The following is a 16,033-nucleotide window of genomic DNA, read 5'->3' as shown; positions in this document are numbered from 1 at the left end:
ACTCCAGTTTGAAAAAGACATATGCACCCCTATGTTGATTGCAACACTATTTACAATAGCCAAGAAATGGAAGCAACCTAAATGTCCATCAGTAGATGAATGGATAAAGAAGATGTGGTACATACACACAATGGAATATTATTCAGCCATAAGAAGAAAACAAGTCCTACCATTTGCAACAACATGAATGGAGCTAGAGGGTATTATGCTCAGTGAAATAAGCCAGGTGGAGAAAGACAAGTACCAGGTGATTTCACTCACCTGTGGAGTATAAGAACAAAGCAAAAACTGAAGGAACAAAACAGCAGCAGACTCACAGAACCCAAGAATGGACTAACGGTTACCAAAGGGAAAGGGACTTGGGGGTGGTTGGGAAGGAAGGGAAAAGGGGAATAAGGGACATTATGATTAGCACACATAATGTAGGGGGGGGCATGGGGAAGGCAGTACAGCAGAGAGAAGACAAGTAGTGATTCTATAGCATCTTACTACACTGATGGACAGTGACTGTAATGGTGTATATGGTGGTGACTTGATAATGGGGGTAATCTAGTAACCACAATGTTGCTCATGTGATTGTATATTAATGATACCAACAGAAGAAAGAAAAAAATATATAGCTTTTATTATAAGTAATACTACTTAAGTATATGATTACTTATACTTATTATATCTATATATTCAAAGTCATATGTGTATTACTTATTTGTTAAGTAAATAAGGTAATGCAAGTATGTTACTTATAAGTATTATTATCTGCAGGATTCACTGATGCAACAAGCCATTAACAAGCACTTCCTACTAGCCAAGCACCATTCAAGGCACTGGAGATGCAGCAGCAAAGATGGAGAGGTTCCTGGTCTCATGGGGCTTAACCTTCATTACAGACAGGAGACAAATAAATAAGGTAACAGAGATGACTTCAGATAGTGGTAAGTGCTATAAAGAAAACAATAAAATGATGTGATGAAGGTAGTGGTCATGAGTGGGGGCTCTGATGCAGAGGCCTAATAATGCACGTGGAAGATGAGAGGCAGGAGCAGTTCATACAGTGGAAACAGCAAGTGCAAAAGGCCTGAGGTGGAAATGCGTTTCATGCACTTGAGGAACAGAGAGAAGCAGAGTGTCTGCAATATTATGAAAAATACTGTTATAATGGATCTCTGCTGCCCGTGGTGAACAGAATATATGTGTAATTAATCACAGACACTTGCTTCACACTTTCCAGTGTGTTACACAGGAACCTGTGTGAGTTTCTGATGGTCACCAAAAAGTAGGTGGCAGCAGAAATGGATTCTCTCACAGTTCTGGAGGAGGTTAGAAGTCCAGAATCAAGGTGGCAGGAGCATGGAGGAGTGCATCCTGCCTCAGCCAGCTGCTCACGCCCCCAGGTGTTCCTGACTTGTGGCAGCAGGACTTCAGTCTCTGCCTCCATCTCCTCCTGGCCTTCTTCCCCCTGTGCCTGTGTGTCCCTCTGTGCCTCTCCTTGGCTTGTGAGGACACCAGTCATTGGATTTAGGTCCCACTCTTACTCTGTATGACTTCACTTTAACTCTTTACATCTACAAAGACCATATTTCCAAATAAGATCACCTTCTGAGGTTCTAAGTGGGCATGAATTTTCAAGGGACAATTATTATTCAACCCACTACAGAGCCCACTGAATAAACTCATTAATCATCACTGTAATCCCATGAAGCAGATGAGGAAGGGATTGTTTTTATCCTTATTTTACAATTGGGGAAGCTGAGATTCAGGGAGGCTTTAGCTTGCCCAAGCCACTGAACTGTACATTCATTCATTCATTCATTCATTCATTCATTCACTTAATGAATAAATGTGATATGGACCAGACACTGTCCTAGGTGCTGGGACACAGCAGCAAGACAGACAAAAATTCATGTCCCGTCAAAACTGATTGGGGAGAGAGTTCCGGTTGGGGGAGAGAAACCTGTAGATGCAGATGAAGGCTACGGAGAAACATACAGAGCCCAGGGCGGTGGGGCAAGCTGGCGTTGACATGTTAAACGCTGAGACTTGGAGGCTGAGACAGGTAGCCATATCTTCTTGGGGAAGAGCTTTCTGACCAATGGAACAGCCTTTGCGCCTCCCGTCCTTCCATGTCGCCCTGTCTCTCTAGGTCTAGTTGGATTTTACCATTCCCCAAGGGCCCTCTACCTTCGAATCTTACAGCCTCTGAGCTGATGGGAGAACTTGCTCTTGCAAGCGCCCTGGAGGTGGCCTGCAGTGGAGCTCAGTGGCCACAGGGTGGCAGTGCTTCCTACAGATTTGGCCCTGCACCCAGCTCTCGTAAGCGGTTAATGCAGGTCTGTTGCTCTGTGTCCTTGAAAGGACAGCAACTTTTGGCTCCAAGGAACAGGCTTCTTTGAGTTTTATGGCTCTTGTGTCACCACCTTCTGAAGATGAGGGTGAGAAATGGGGGGCGGGGGTCAAAGTGTAAGAGAGGAGTGGGACTTGGCCTGGGGGTTGTTGAGATGTAGGCTTGGGGTTGGATGAGGAACCTGGGGCTCAGAGAGGGGAAGTGAGTGACCAGGTCACACAGCTGAGTGATGCTAGAGCTGCACGTTCTGATCCCCAGGCCCAGTTTTGCCCGCTGTGCCACTCCACCTGCTCCCCCAGGCCTGGGAATCAGATTGAGCCGGCAGGGGTGGGGGGAAGGTGGGAGAGAGTGGGATAAGCACTGGATCTGGAGTCCACTGATGTGAGCCTTCACACCCAGCTCACGAGAACTGGAATCAGAAAGGTGCTCTATCACTGCTGCTGGGGTACACCTCAAGACTCAGTTTTCTTATCTGTAAAATGGAAATTAAAAATCAGTATCTGTGTGTAGAGACCAAATGTGGGCTAGTGTTGTGAGTGACACCTGTATTCCGACCCCTCCATACCTATGTTGAGAGAACATTTATTTTTTCATTTTTTATTTTGATATTGTTAATGTACAATTACTTGAATATTATGGTTACTAGACTCCTCCTATTATCAAGTTCCCCCCCCCCACATACCCCATTACAGTCACTGTCCTTCAGCATAGTAAGATGCTATATAGAAAAGAATCATTACTTGTCTTCTCTGTATATAATGCCTTTCCCATGTCCCCTCCCTACTACATTATGGGCGCTATCGTAGTGCCCCCTTTTCCCCCTTATCCCTCCCTTCCCACCCATCCTTCTCAGTCCCTTTCCCTTTGGTAACTGTTAGTCCATTCTTGGGTTCTGTTGAGTCTGCTGCTATTTTGTTCCTTCAATTTTTCTTTGTTCTTATACTTCACAGGTGAGTGAAGTCATTTGATACCTGTCTTTGTCTGTCTGGTTTATTTCACTGAGCATAATACCCTCTAGCTCTATCCGTGTTGTTGCAAATGGTAGGATTTGTTTTCTTTCTTGTGGCTGAATAATATTCCACTGTGTATTTGTACCACATCTTCTTTATCCATTCATCTACTGATGGACACTTAGGTTGCTTCCATTTCTTGGCTGTTGTAAATAGTGCTGCGATAAATATAGGGGTGCATCTGTCTTTTTCAAACTGGGCTCCTGCATTCTTAGGGTAAATTCCTAGGAGTGGAATTTCTGGGTCAAATGGTATTTATATTTTGAGTTTCTTAAGGAACCTCCATACTGTTTTCTACAATGGTTGAACTAGTTTACATTCCTACTAGCAGTGTAGGAGGGCTCCCCTTTCTCCACAGCCTCGCCAACATTTGTTGTTGTGGGAGAACTTCTAAAACGGCTCCAATCTGGAGGACTCAGATACACCTGGTTTCAGAGCTCCCTTTCTAGCTGTGTGATCTTAGCCTCTCTGAGCCCCAGTCCCCTCCTCTGTGGAATGGGTCTAATGATATCATGGATTAAATGAGATATCCAGGTAAAGAGCCTGACCCAGCCCTTGGCATGTTAGAAGTGTCCACACCATATTATTTCTGGGTTGGAGTGGGGAGGGAGGGTAGTTAAGATCAGAATGGGTTTGCAGAGCTCAGAAATATGGTCAGGTAAAGAGCTTGAGAACACCTAGTCATTTCCCTGGGTGGGTGAGAATAGGCAGGGCATCTAGGCTTTGGACTAGACATAAAGATAACCTAATAACCAGAGCAGCTACTATTTCTTAAGTACAAATGTTATTTCATTTGTTTCTTACAACCATCCAAGGGTGGGCGCTATTTTTAACCCATTTTACAGCAGTGGTGGCTGAGGCTGAGAGGTTAGTAACTCACCTACGTTTACACAGCTGGTAAGTAGCAGGGCTTGAACTTTCGGATGTCAAAGCCACTGGGCTCAGCCACTGGGTCTGTCTCCCAGCTTCCCTAATATACCACTGCACTAACCTGCACTCTCCGGATTATCAAATTTACAGGGACCCATTTTGTGATGTAGATTCTGACCACTGACCCTCACAGATCTACGCCAATTCTTCTAAAAAACAAAACACAAAATAAGAATTGTAGCTTGACTCCGGAAAAGAAGTGAATCAACTTTTTTTCAAACAGACTTTAAAAATTTTTATTAATTTTCTTTTTTTTATGATTCTGCAATCATATACAGTAGGTGTGTAATTAATATATCCATTGCCCAGCTTCAATAGTCATCAACATTTGCCATCTTGTTTCATCCATCCCCACTGCTAAAATTCAGATTTTTTCTGAAGAGGGATTTCTCAGATTTAAGAACAACAAAAAACTTGTCAAATCCACCCTACTTCTCCCTCCACACAATTTTTCCCCAGCTTTATTAGGATATATTTGACATAGAATGTGTGTAACTTTAAGATGTATAATGTAATGATTTGCTGTATGTATATATTGCAAAATCATTACCACCATCACCTCACATAGTTATAACTATTTTTTGTGGTGAGAACTTAAAAAATCTATTTTCTTAGCAACTTTCAAGCATGTAATACATTATGGTTAACTATATCCCCACGCTGTACATTACATCTCCAGAAATTATTCATCTTATAAGTCAGTTTTTTTATTTTGTTTTGTTTTTGCTGGGAGTGTTTAAAGTAAAACCCCAGACATCATATCATTTTTTTGACCTGGATCTTCTAAATTTGTTCTATTACCCATAGTGGCCTGTTGGACCTCCCTTCTCAGTAAAGATGTGTTCAATTGCAAGTAAGATTCAAATAATTAAACTATAAAGGCCTTTGATTAATTTGTGTAATGGGAAATCTGGAAGTAGGCAGTTAGAGGGTTGGGGAAGATACTCAGTGATCGCTAGGCACTTAGGTTAGTGTCTCTGTGAAGTCTGGGTTTTTACCTCGTGACCTCAAGGTGGCTGCCAAACTTCTGAGCATCATTTTCTCATACAGTAGCATTCAAAACAGAAAAGGTGGCCGGAAGGGAACAAGAGGGTCATCTCTTTGTTCGAACCCAAAGTTTTCCACAGGAATGGTACTGATCCCAGGGGTGTTTTTGGAAATGTATGGGGACATTTTTGTTGTTGTAATGATCAGAGGGTGCCAGGGACACTTAAGAGTGTGGGGACCAGAGATGTTATATATCCTGCAATGCAGTAATGATTGAGCCTAGAGCCTAGCTCCACTTTGCATATAAACACAACATGCTTTGAGGGTTTTAATATTGACCAGTTTTTCCAGTTATGCACTACCGGTTGTAACAGAGGAAGACTCTAATTTGTTTTGTTAAAAATGTTAACAAGAGTTGTTCCCTTTCTATTTCAGAAGCTCACATCACTGGGGCAATGAGCTTGGTGGTGTCTGAGGGAACATCAGCAGGCCCAGGCCCATTGCTGGTAGTGGCTATTGCTTTTACGGAGATTTTAAGTCCAGCTATAAACATATGGTGCTTCATCCTGATTTCTTATGGATAGTGGTGTCTAGTTTTTATTATATCAAAACACCTATATTTTTAGTAGAGATATCCTTTCATTTTTTTTCTTTATATTACAATGAGGTCTTTATATTGACTTAACAAAACATTTTGTGTGTGGGTATCTTTGGATTTCCTTTCAGGGAGAGTTACAGGGGATTATGAATATTTTTATTATAAAAAAGGAACCATTAGAACAAAATAAAAAATGAACAAATGGGACTACATCATGCTAAAAAGCTTCTGTACAGCAAAGGACACCATCAGCAGAACAAAAAGGCATCCTACAGTATGGGAGAATATATTTGTAAATGACATATCCGACAAGGGTTTAACAACCAAAATATATAAAGAACTCACATGCCTCAACACCCAAAAAGCAAATAACCCTATTAAAAAATGGGCACAGGATATGAACAGACACTTCTCCAAAGAAGAAATTCAGATGGCCAACAGGCACATGAAAAGATGCTCCACATCACTAATTATTAGGGAAATGCAAGATATCACCTCACACTAGTTAGGATGGCCAACATAAAAAAGAATAGGAACAACAAATGCTGGCAAGGATGTGGAGGAAGAGGAACCCTCTTACACTGCTGGTGGGAATGTAAACTAGTTCAACCATTGTGGAAAGCAATATGGAGGTTCATCAAAAAACTCAAAATAGAAATACCATTTGACCCAGAAATTCCACTCCTAGGAATTTACCCTAAGAATGCAGCGAGCCCAGTTTGAAAAAGACAGATGCACCCCTATGCTTATCGCAGCACTATTTACAATAGCCAAGAAATGGAAGCAACCTAAGTGTCCATCAGTAGATGAATGGATAAAGAAGATGTGGTACATATACACAATGGAATATTATTCAGCCATAAGAAGAAAACAAATCCTACCATTTGCAACAACATGGATGGAGCTAGAGGGTATTATGCTAAGTGAAATAAGCCAGGTGGAGAAAGGCAAGTACCAAGTGATTTCACTCATCTGTGGAGTATAAGAACAAAGAAAAAACTGAAGGAACAAAAACAGCAGCAGACTCACAGAACCCAAGAATGGACTAACAGTTATCAAAGGGAAAGGGGCTGTGGAGGATGGGTGGGAAGGGAGGGAGAAGGGGAATAAGGGGCATTATGATCAGCACACATAATGTAGGGTTTGGGCATGGGGAGGGCAGTATATAACACAGGGAAGACAAGTAGTGACTCTATAGCATCTTACTACACTGATGACTGTAATGGGATATGTGGTAGGAACTTGATAATGGGGGGAATCTAGTAACCACAATGTTGCTCATGTAATTGTATATTAATGATACCAAAATAAAAATAAAATAAAATAAAAAGTAAAAAAAAAAAATGGAACCATTGGGTCTGAAATGTTGTGACCCCTTAGCTTGGATCCTCTGGAGATGGGGCACCTTCCCTGAGAGCTTGACTACAAGATGGGGGAGCTGTTGGCAAGGAGGAAGGGGGGCTGCTGGTGGGTAGGAGACACCTGATCGTGGGTTCCAGGGTCTCAGCAAGATCCTGGACCCCAGGGTGGGTGCAAAAGAGCAAAGCTTCTGACAATGGAGTATACAGGTTGTAGGTGGGTAGAGTGTATGAATGAGTGCAGAGCAGGGGCAGGAAGCTAGTTTTCAGTAAGTTATTTGCGTGGGAATATGCATATATGGTAGGTGTACATATATATGTGTGGGGTGTGTGTGTGTGTGTGTATAATATATATATAAATCTTCTCCAATTAAGGTTATTCTCTAAACAGGTGACAGAGATAATGGTGACTTGGATGCAAAAATAAGTACGGCAGTACCTCCACCTGGGAGGAGACCTCCCCGGCTCCTACTTCCGGCAGCTTCAGTTCCCCATGGCCACCCGCGCGCGGCCCGGAAGCAGCTGATGCCCCTCCTCACGGAGCATCAGAGGTCATCGACAGCTACATCACGACGCCGCGTCATTCGCCGCACTTCCTCTCATCACGTAGGCAAATTTTTGTTTCGTGTCATCAAAAGAAGGGTGAGTACAGTGCCGTAAGATAATTTTGAGAGAGACCAATTCACCTTATTTTTACTACAGAATATTGTTACAATTGTTCTATTGTTATTGTTAACCTCTTTCTTAATGTGCCTAGTTTATAAACTAAACTTTACCACAGGTGTTTACCACAGGTGTTATAAAAAACAGTATATACAAGGTTTGGTACTGCCCACGGTTTCAGGCATCCCCTGGGGGTCGTGGATGGTATCCCCCGCTGATGAGTGAGGACCACTGTGTTTAGTCCGAGGAGCACTTCAGATAAACTGGTGCAGCATTCTGTGGTTCTTCAAACAGTCTCTGTAACTAATTAATAAAAACCATGACTCTTTAGACTGGTGGTGGAGGTAAGAGGGTGGGTGGGGCTTTTGTCTCTTTTTAAGCCAGTGATGCCCTGACTTGCCTGAGACTCAGAACAGGTGGGCTGAGGAGAGGACTTTGGGTTCAATTCCAGGGCTGCGAGAGCCTTTGGTAGTTTGAGAAGGAGAGTAAGGGGTACTTGTGACAAATGCACAACTCACGCCCCATTCCAGCCTGTTGGAATCAGAATCTGGATGGTGGGATGCTGGGTCCAGGGGCCTGGGGACAAGCACACCCCACATGATTCTTGTCATCATACAATTTAGGGGTCACCACAGCTTACAGTGGGGGTGAGGGGTTAAAACTGAGGGTGCCCCAGAAGCTCCCGGAGGGCATATTAAACCACAGTGCTCTGGGTCCCATCCCTGGAGTTTCCGTTTAGTAGGTTGGGAAAAAACAGGGGATTTGCATCTTTAAATGCTTAGCTGCTGATGCTGTGTGTCCCTGGACCACATTCTTAGAAGCCCTGGTTACGTGTTAGAGTCATCTAGCAGCTTTAAAAATCCCCAGTGTCCTGGCTACACAAGAGCCCCACAACATCAGACTCTCTAGGGGGTAGGATCCAAGCATTAAAAGAAACAAAACAAAATCTAAAACAACCCTTTCCAGATGATTCCAACGTGTTGGCAGGACTGAGAACTGTTATCTCCAGGTCTTAAACCCTGAGCTGGTTATTGAAGTTGCAGCACCGGCAGCCGCTCGCCTGAATCAGAACATCGCGGCTGGGAATCCTTGCATTTTAAACAAGCATTACAGGTGCAATGAAATCTGAGAATCATTCTCTGGCCACGTGGTCGCTGCCCTTCCCCAAACTTCAGGGTGGGGAGGAAATGTGTGGAAATGACCCGTCATTTAATTATACAGTTAATAATGTTAATAACAGTTGCTATGTTCTGAGCCCCCACTGCAAGTTGGAACATTCAGATGTAGCATCTTCTAGCTCCCAGTATAACCATGGAAGAGGTGGAAGTTATTAAACCTATTTGACAGATGTGGAAACTGAGGCTCAGAGAAATGGACTGACCCATTTAAGAACACTCTGTAAGTGGCAGAGCCAGGATCTGAATCCAGACTGTCAAGCTTTTAAGCCCGTGTCCTTTATGCTAGGCCACGTTGTCTTTGGCTTGGGCACTCCTTTAGGCGGGGGTGGAGGGGACACAGGGGACACGTGCAGAAATACAAATTATTGTATATCAATGAACATGTAGTGTGGGTGATCAGGCCACTGTAGTTGTTGGCACCTGTGATTAGCTAGACTTAATGAGCACCAGCCACCTCGCCGCCTCCTTCTGGACTGGCATGTTGGTGTTAATGGGCAAACAGTCTCATTAGGGCAGTTGTAATTAACTTGCTGACCGCTGAGATTTTCTAAGCTCCAATTGCTCCCAAATGCCATAAAGCATTGCTTAATGCAGCTCCTCTGTGTTGCTGCTCTGAGTCCCAGGTTTGGGAGGAAGCTGGGCCCCAGTCTCAGGGTGTCAGCAGACATGAAGGATGCTGGCATTTTCAAATCATTGGCTTGGTCCAGACACGTAATGTCTCCCTGTTGGCCTGGCATTGACTCCAGAAGCCTGGCTAGTGGGGGGGACTAGGGAAGGAGGGCACTTAGCAAGTGAAGTGGAGTTGGGTTTGTATCCACATGAGCTGCTGGATCGAGGTGTTGGATCAGGTGGGCTTTGAGGTTAAATCCCTGCTCTGCCTCCTAAAAAAAAAAAATTGAGATAATTCACTTACCATAAAATTTATGATGTTAAAGTGTATGATTCAGTGGGCTTTAGAATATTTCTAGAGTTGTGCAGCAGTCAGCACTCTCTGATTCCTGAACATTTTCATCATGCCCCAAAGAAACTCTGCTTGCATTTGCAATCATGCTTCATTCTCCTCTGCCCTGAGCCCTTGGCAACCCCCAGTCTGCTTTCTGTCCGTGGATTTGAATAACCTGGGCATTTCATATCAATGGAATCCCTACAGTATGTGGCCTTTTGTGTCTGGCTTCTTTCCCTTAGCATCATGTTTTCAAGGTCCACCCATGTTATGTAGCATGAGTCTATTTTGCAGCCCTTTTTACGGCTAAGCTATATTTCATTGTGTAGATATATCCCATTTTGCTTATCCCTTCATTTGTTGGTAGGCATTTGGAATTTTCCCACTTTTGACTACAGTGACTAATGCTGCTGTGAACATGCTGGGAATATGACAACTTCATGTTGAACTTTTTGAGTGGAGCTGACAGAAGGTTGCCATAGCATCTACTCCTTTTTGGGGGAAGTGATATCACCTTTGTGAGCTTCGGTTTCCTCCTCTGTTGAATGGGGACCATTGGAGTGCCAGCCTCACTGGGTTGTTGTGATGGTGGAATAAAATAATGAAGACGAAGCATCAGTGCCATCCCTGGCACCATGCCAAGCACTTAATAAATGTTAGCTCTTATTAGTATTTATGTGCATATTTACTTATTTATGAAAGGAATGCAGCCCCCAAATACATACAGCCCTCACCGGGAAGAGGAATAATAGAAACAGGCTTATAAAATCGATGGGGATATAAATGGCGTTGGTTCCTGCAGTCTAAGTGTGGGTTTTATTAAAGTTCAATGCAGTAAGCATTTCTGCAGTGGGGCTGAGCTGATTTACTCTGAGAGTCCAAGCAAAGTAGAGAGATTGATTAGGGCTCTAACTGGGCACCTGGGGGTCTGTTAGCTCCCTGGAATGGCGCATCCCACCCTGGCACACTCATTTCTATTTGCCAGTGAGGTAGTTAATCCAAAGATTGGATAGATCTGTGATTGGCTGGCACTGGGAGAGGAGTGAAAAAGGTGGAAGAAATTTTGATGAGCTGTCTACTGTCCTTGGCAATAGTCACAATAAGACAGCTGCCAATTTTTGAGCACCAACTATATACCAGCTAATATGTTTGAGTCTAAGGATACAACCTTCACTGTTGACTGTGTCACAGTTCTGAGAGTCTTTTTAGTCAAAGATGTAACTAAATAATAATGGTGCTAAGTATGTGTTAGGTGCTGTACTGACTTCTTTGCATGCATTATCTCATTTAAATCACATTATATCTATAGGTTGTTTCCATATAATTCTTATTTTGTAAGCAATGAAACAGGCTCAGGCAAGATAAAAGACTTCCCCAAAGGCACTTGGTAAATAAGAAGTGAAATTGGAATATGGGCATGAATCTGTTTGACTCCAGGGCTTTGCTCAGAGTGGAAGGTAGACACCTGGGTTTGCTGATGTGCATAAAGGGGCTGGGTCTTTCTTCTCCTGGTTCCTTATCTCCTCCTAGTTAGTGTGCTCTGGCCGTCAGTGCCGGCTTTCATTTCTGAGAAGACACCGACCTCCTTTTTTTCTTGGAGGCTTTGTACTCATGTTCCCCCTTCTAGGAGAACTGCCCCCAAGACTTCTCTTTCACTTAACTCCTCTTATTCTCCCAGTCCATAGCGGAGGCTGTTCATGGCCCCTCAAAAACAATTCCCCCTTTTTAGTAACAACTCTGGGTGATGCCTTAGAGTCTACATTTTTTAGCCTCTCTTGTAGCTGGAAGGTATGTTCATGTGATCAGTTTCTGTCCAATGAGATGGTAGTAGAATATTTTGTAGGATACAGTCAGTTCCTTAAATAGTTGGGGGGGTGTTCCCTCATTTCTCTAATGTCCTTGCCCAGCCTGGTGGTCTAGGAGGCAGACGTGGTGCCTGGAGCTCTAGCAACCATTTTGGACCAGGAGGTAGCTTTGAGAATGGAAGCCAAATGCTAAGGAATGTGGAACAGAAAGACAGAAAGAGGCCAGCCTCCTGTTAACTGGTTGAGCTGCCAGATCAGTCCTGGGATGTCCCTTCTTATGGGATGAAAGAAAAAGGAAGCTCTGTTTTGCTAAAGTCTTACTAGCAACTAAATAAAATTCCTAACTAATACAACTTCTTGGCTTAAATACCACTTTCTCAGAATGGCTTATATTATGTAACTCAGCGTAGGTCCTTCCTTTCGTTCTCTCTCATAATGCCTGGTTCTTTTCTTTCACTGTGCTGATTCTAATTATAATAAATATATACTGCTTTATTTATGTTCTCCAGTGGGCTTTTGGACATATGGGCAAGGCCACTGGGTATATAGTTAGATAGGTTGTGTACTGCACAAATCCAGGGGGCACCATTTAAATAATAGTCTTTGTTAATGGCACTTTCTGAAATTGTGTAGTGCACAGTCTGTGTGACTGTATATGGTAGCCCTGTCTGCAAGGTCAGGAGGGACCTTGACCATGAGCCTGTCAGTGTATTCCTGGCATTTCGTATAATGTTTGGACCATGGTCAGTCCTCAAAAAATATTGGTTGCAAGATGAATAAAAATAGTGGATGCCCTCAGCTGGGTACTGAGGGCCCAGAGATGGATGAGGCATGGAAATGATGGCCACAAGGTGTGGTCATTGCTCACCCATAGAAGAACAAAGGATTCTGGGGCACAGAGGGAGATGGCCCCACTGCTTACGGAAGTGGATACTTTCTGGACAAAGGAGGTCCTTCTCTTATTTGGCCTCAGTTTTCCATCTGTAAAGTAAGGGCATCATTGCGGAAGAGTGGTTTCATTTAACCTTTATTTTCTTTTTAATTTTATGTATTTGTTTTAAATAGGCAATGCTTACATGGTAAAAGACTCATAGTACAAAAGGCATAGGGAGAAAAGTAGATTTCTTTTCACTCTGAACTTGTAGGACCTTACACACTGTACTTTCTATGTTGCATCCTAGCCACCCCTATCCCCCACCAAAAAAAATTGGCTACCACTGAGACTAGTTTTTCCTAGGTTTGTTTTATTTCATGAAAGTACAGTGGCTTAGAGAACAACCTTAATATGGGGTGGGGATGTAGCTCAGTGGTAGAGCGCATGCTTAGCATGCATGAGGTCCTGGGTTCGATCCCCAGCATCTCCAACTTATTGTGTCCTTGCTCAGAAAACATCTTTCTTTAAGTCATGATCACATTTCATTCCTGTTGAATCTGGAAATTAATCATCCTTCCTGTAACTATTTATATTTTTCTGCCATTATGCTTTTAACCCTTCCATTTTATTTATTTTCTTTCTAAATTGACCTATAATTGACATATAACATTATACTAGTTTGAGGTGTACAACATAATGACTCAATATTTTTATATATTGTGAAATGGTCACCATAATGAGTCTAGTTAACGTCTGTCATCCTGTATAGTTAAAAACATTTTTTGCTTGTGATGAGAACTTTTAAGATCTACTCTCTTAGCAACTTTCAAATATGCAATAGAGCAAAATTAACTACAGTCACCAGGCTGTACATTACATCCCCATGACTTATTTTATAACTGGAGGTTTGTACCTTTTAACTCCTTTCACCCATTTCCCTTACCCACCTACTCCCCACCTGGGGCAGCTGCCAGTCTGTTCTCTGTTACTGAGCTTGTTTGTTTTTCTTTTCTTTAGATTCCACATTTAAGTGAGATCATACAGTGTTTGTCTTTCTCTGTCTGACTTATTTAACTTAGCAAAATGCCCCTAAGGTCCATCCATGTTATTGCAAATGGCAAGATTTCCTCTTTTTTTATGGCTGAATAGTATTCTGCTGTATAAATATACCTAGTGTTCTTTATCCATTCATCCATCAGTGGACACTTAGGTTGTTTCCATGTCTTGGCTATTGTAAATAATGCTGCAGTGAACATGGGGGGCATGTATGTTTTCAGATTAGTGTTTTCAATTTCTTTGGATAAATGCACAGAAGTGGGACTACTGAATGATATGGTATTTCTAATTTTAATTTTTTAAGGAACCTCCATGCTGCTTTCCACAGTGGCTGCACCAATTTACATTCCCACTGACAGTGCAGAAGGGTTCCCTTTTCTCTACATTCTCACCAATACTTGTTATTTCTTGTCTTTTTGATATTAGCCATTCTAATCTATGTGAGGTAATATCTCATTATGGTTTTGATTTGCATTTCCCTAATCATTAGTGTTACTGAGCACCTTTTCACGTATCTGTTGACCATCTCTGTGTCTTCTCCACAAAAATGTCTCTTCAAATCTTCTTGCCTTGTAACCAGTTTTTTGCATGTAAGTATCTTTGCACACAAGTATAATACAAGTATACATATGCTATGTATGTGCGTATTAAATCTGAATATCTTTAAAACAGAAATTTATTCTTTTAAAAGTTATTTAAATATAAAGTACAAGTTGAGAAAATAATCATTATTACTGATTATTAAGTGATCATTACTGGAACAGTGTCATTAATCATATACTATTTTATACTCTGTAATTTTTTTTCATTTAATAAAATGTCATGAGATCTGGCCCCTTCTTTTATTTAAATGGTGTCTAGTAGAGTATTGTACTATATGGTTGTACTATATATAATCGATTTAGCTGGTCTCCTGTTGGGCAGTAGGTTATTTCTGATCTTTTGCTGATATAGACAATGCGGCTGATGAATATCCCTGTACTTAAATCTTTTCACGTGCAATTTTTTTCAGTTGGTTAAATTCCTAGGAGTCGAATTGATGAGTAAGATTACAAGCGCTTGTAATTTTCATAGATCCTGCCTGCGTGCCACCGTACCAATTTGCCTTCCCACCAGCTTGTTCCCCCATGACCTTATTAGTATATTGCCAAATATTTGGATGGGTCATATATTAGATTTTCTTATTGTGAATGAAGGAATCATCTTTTCATATTATTCAGAATCATTTGTATTTTTATGTCAACCATCTGTTCATCTCCCTGCCCTTTTTCTGTTGGATTGAATTATTGGTATTTTCATTATCCATGTGTAGACACACTTTATAAAGTAGGGGGATTAGCCCTTTGTCTATGATTGCCAAATTTTTGATCTTTGCTCATCTGATAGGTAAGAAATAGTACCATAAGAAATAGTACCACGTTGTAGGGCCTGTGTCTCTGGGTGAGGTTAGCATCTTGTGTTTGAAACCCATTGGGATTTCCTTCTGTAAACTCTGCCCATGCTCTAGACAGCAGTGGTTCCTCACTGGCGTTGCATGTGAAGATCACCTGGTGGGACGACTTTACAGTACTTGAATGCAGCTCTCAGCCTGGGGATTCTAGTGCAGTGGGGTAGGGCTTGAAAGAGCACCCTTGCTGATTCAGATGTGCTCCCCTCCTTTATGGCTGACGGGCATCAGTGGTCCAGGGGCCCTCTCCTGCTCAGTATTGCTCTGGAGTAATTACGCAGCAGTGTCAGGAAGGAGGAGAGTCATGCAGGGAGAGAATCAATAATCAATAATCCTCCTTGCTGGGGAATCTAGTAGGGCTTGCAGATGAAACAGCTCAGGGGCTAATGTGGCTCAGTCTCATTGCCATGGTAGCCAGTCAATAGTGGGCATTCGGTTTGGGAATCAGTGTCTCTGTGTGCCTGCTCTGGGGTTCGTGGCCTGAGGACTGGGACAGGGGTGGGGGGCGCGTTTTGACAGACAGCTGGGTCTTCAGAAAGGCACAGAGGTCTTAGAGGACAGATCTGGGAAGGGAGAGTCTATAGGTCAAAGGAACCATGGCCAGAAACTCTGTGAAGGAAAAGTCCCTCAAGTCGCCTTCTCTTTCTCTTTGGGGGAATTCAGTGCTTCGATCATTTTTATTTTAGAAGAAGCAGCCAAGAAAAGGAAAGTTTAGGAAATGTGAAATCCAAGTATTGCTGTTTTATCTTAAGAGCAAAGCCTGAAACAAAGAGTCTGTACAGAAAGGTTGAAGGAAATTAAGTTAGGAAAGACAAGATTAGGTAAGGGAATTTAGAAGATAGA

The 16,033-nt window shown here is 42.4% G+C and overlaps 1 non-coding gene across 1 annotated transcript; it reads left to right on the top strand.

Moving 5' to 3' along the window:
* The first annotated feature begins 13,105 nt into the window (after positions 1-13,105).
* On the top strand, positions 13,106-13,177 carry TRNAA-AGC (transfer RNA alanine (anticodon AGC)). The gene has a single exon. It is a non-coding gene; the product is annotated as a tRNA-Ala (tRNA).
* The last annotated feature ends 2,856 nt before the right edge of the window (positions 13,178-16,033 follow it).

Source organism: Manis javanica, chromosome 10 (genome assembly GCF_040802235.1).
Source record: "Manis javanica isolate MJ-LG chromosome 10, MJ_LKY, whole genome shotgun sequence".
In the NCBI taxonomy this organism is placed as follows: Eukaryota; Metazoa; Chordata; class Mammalia; order Pholidota; family Manidae; genus Manis; species Manis javanica.
Note: the sequence above shows the minus strand (reverse complement) of the source record. Positions and strands in the feature narration are given on the sequence as shown.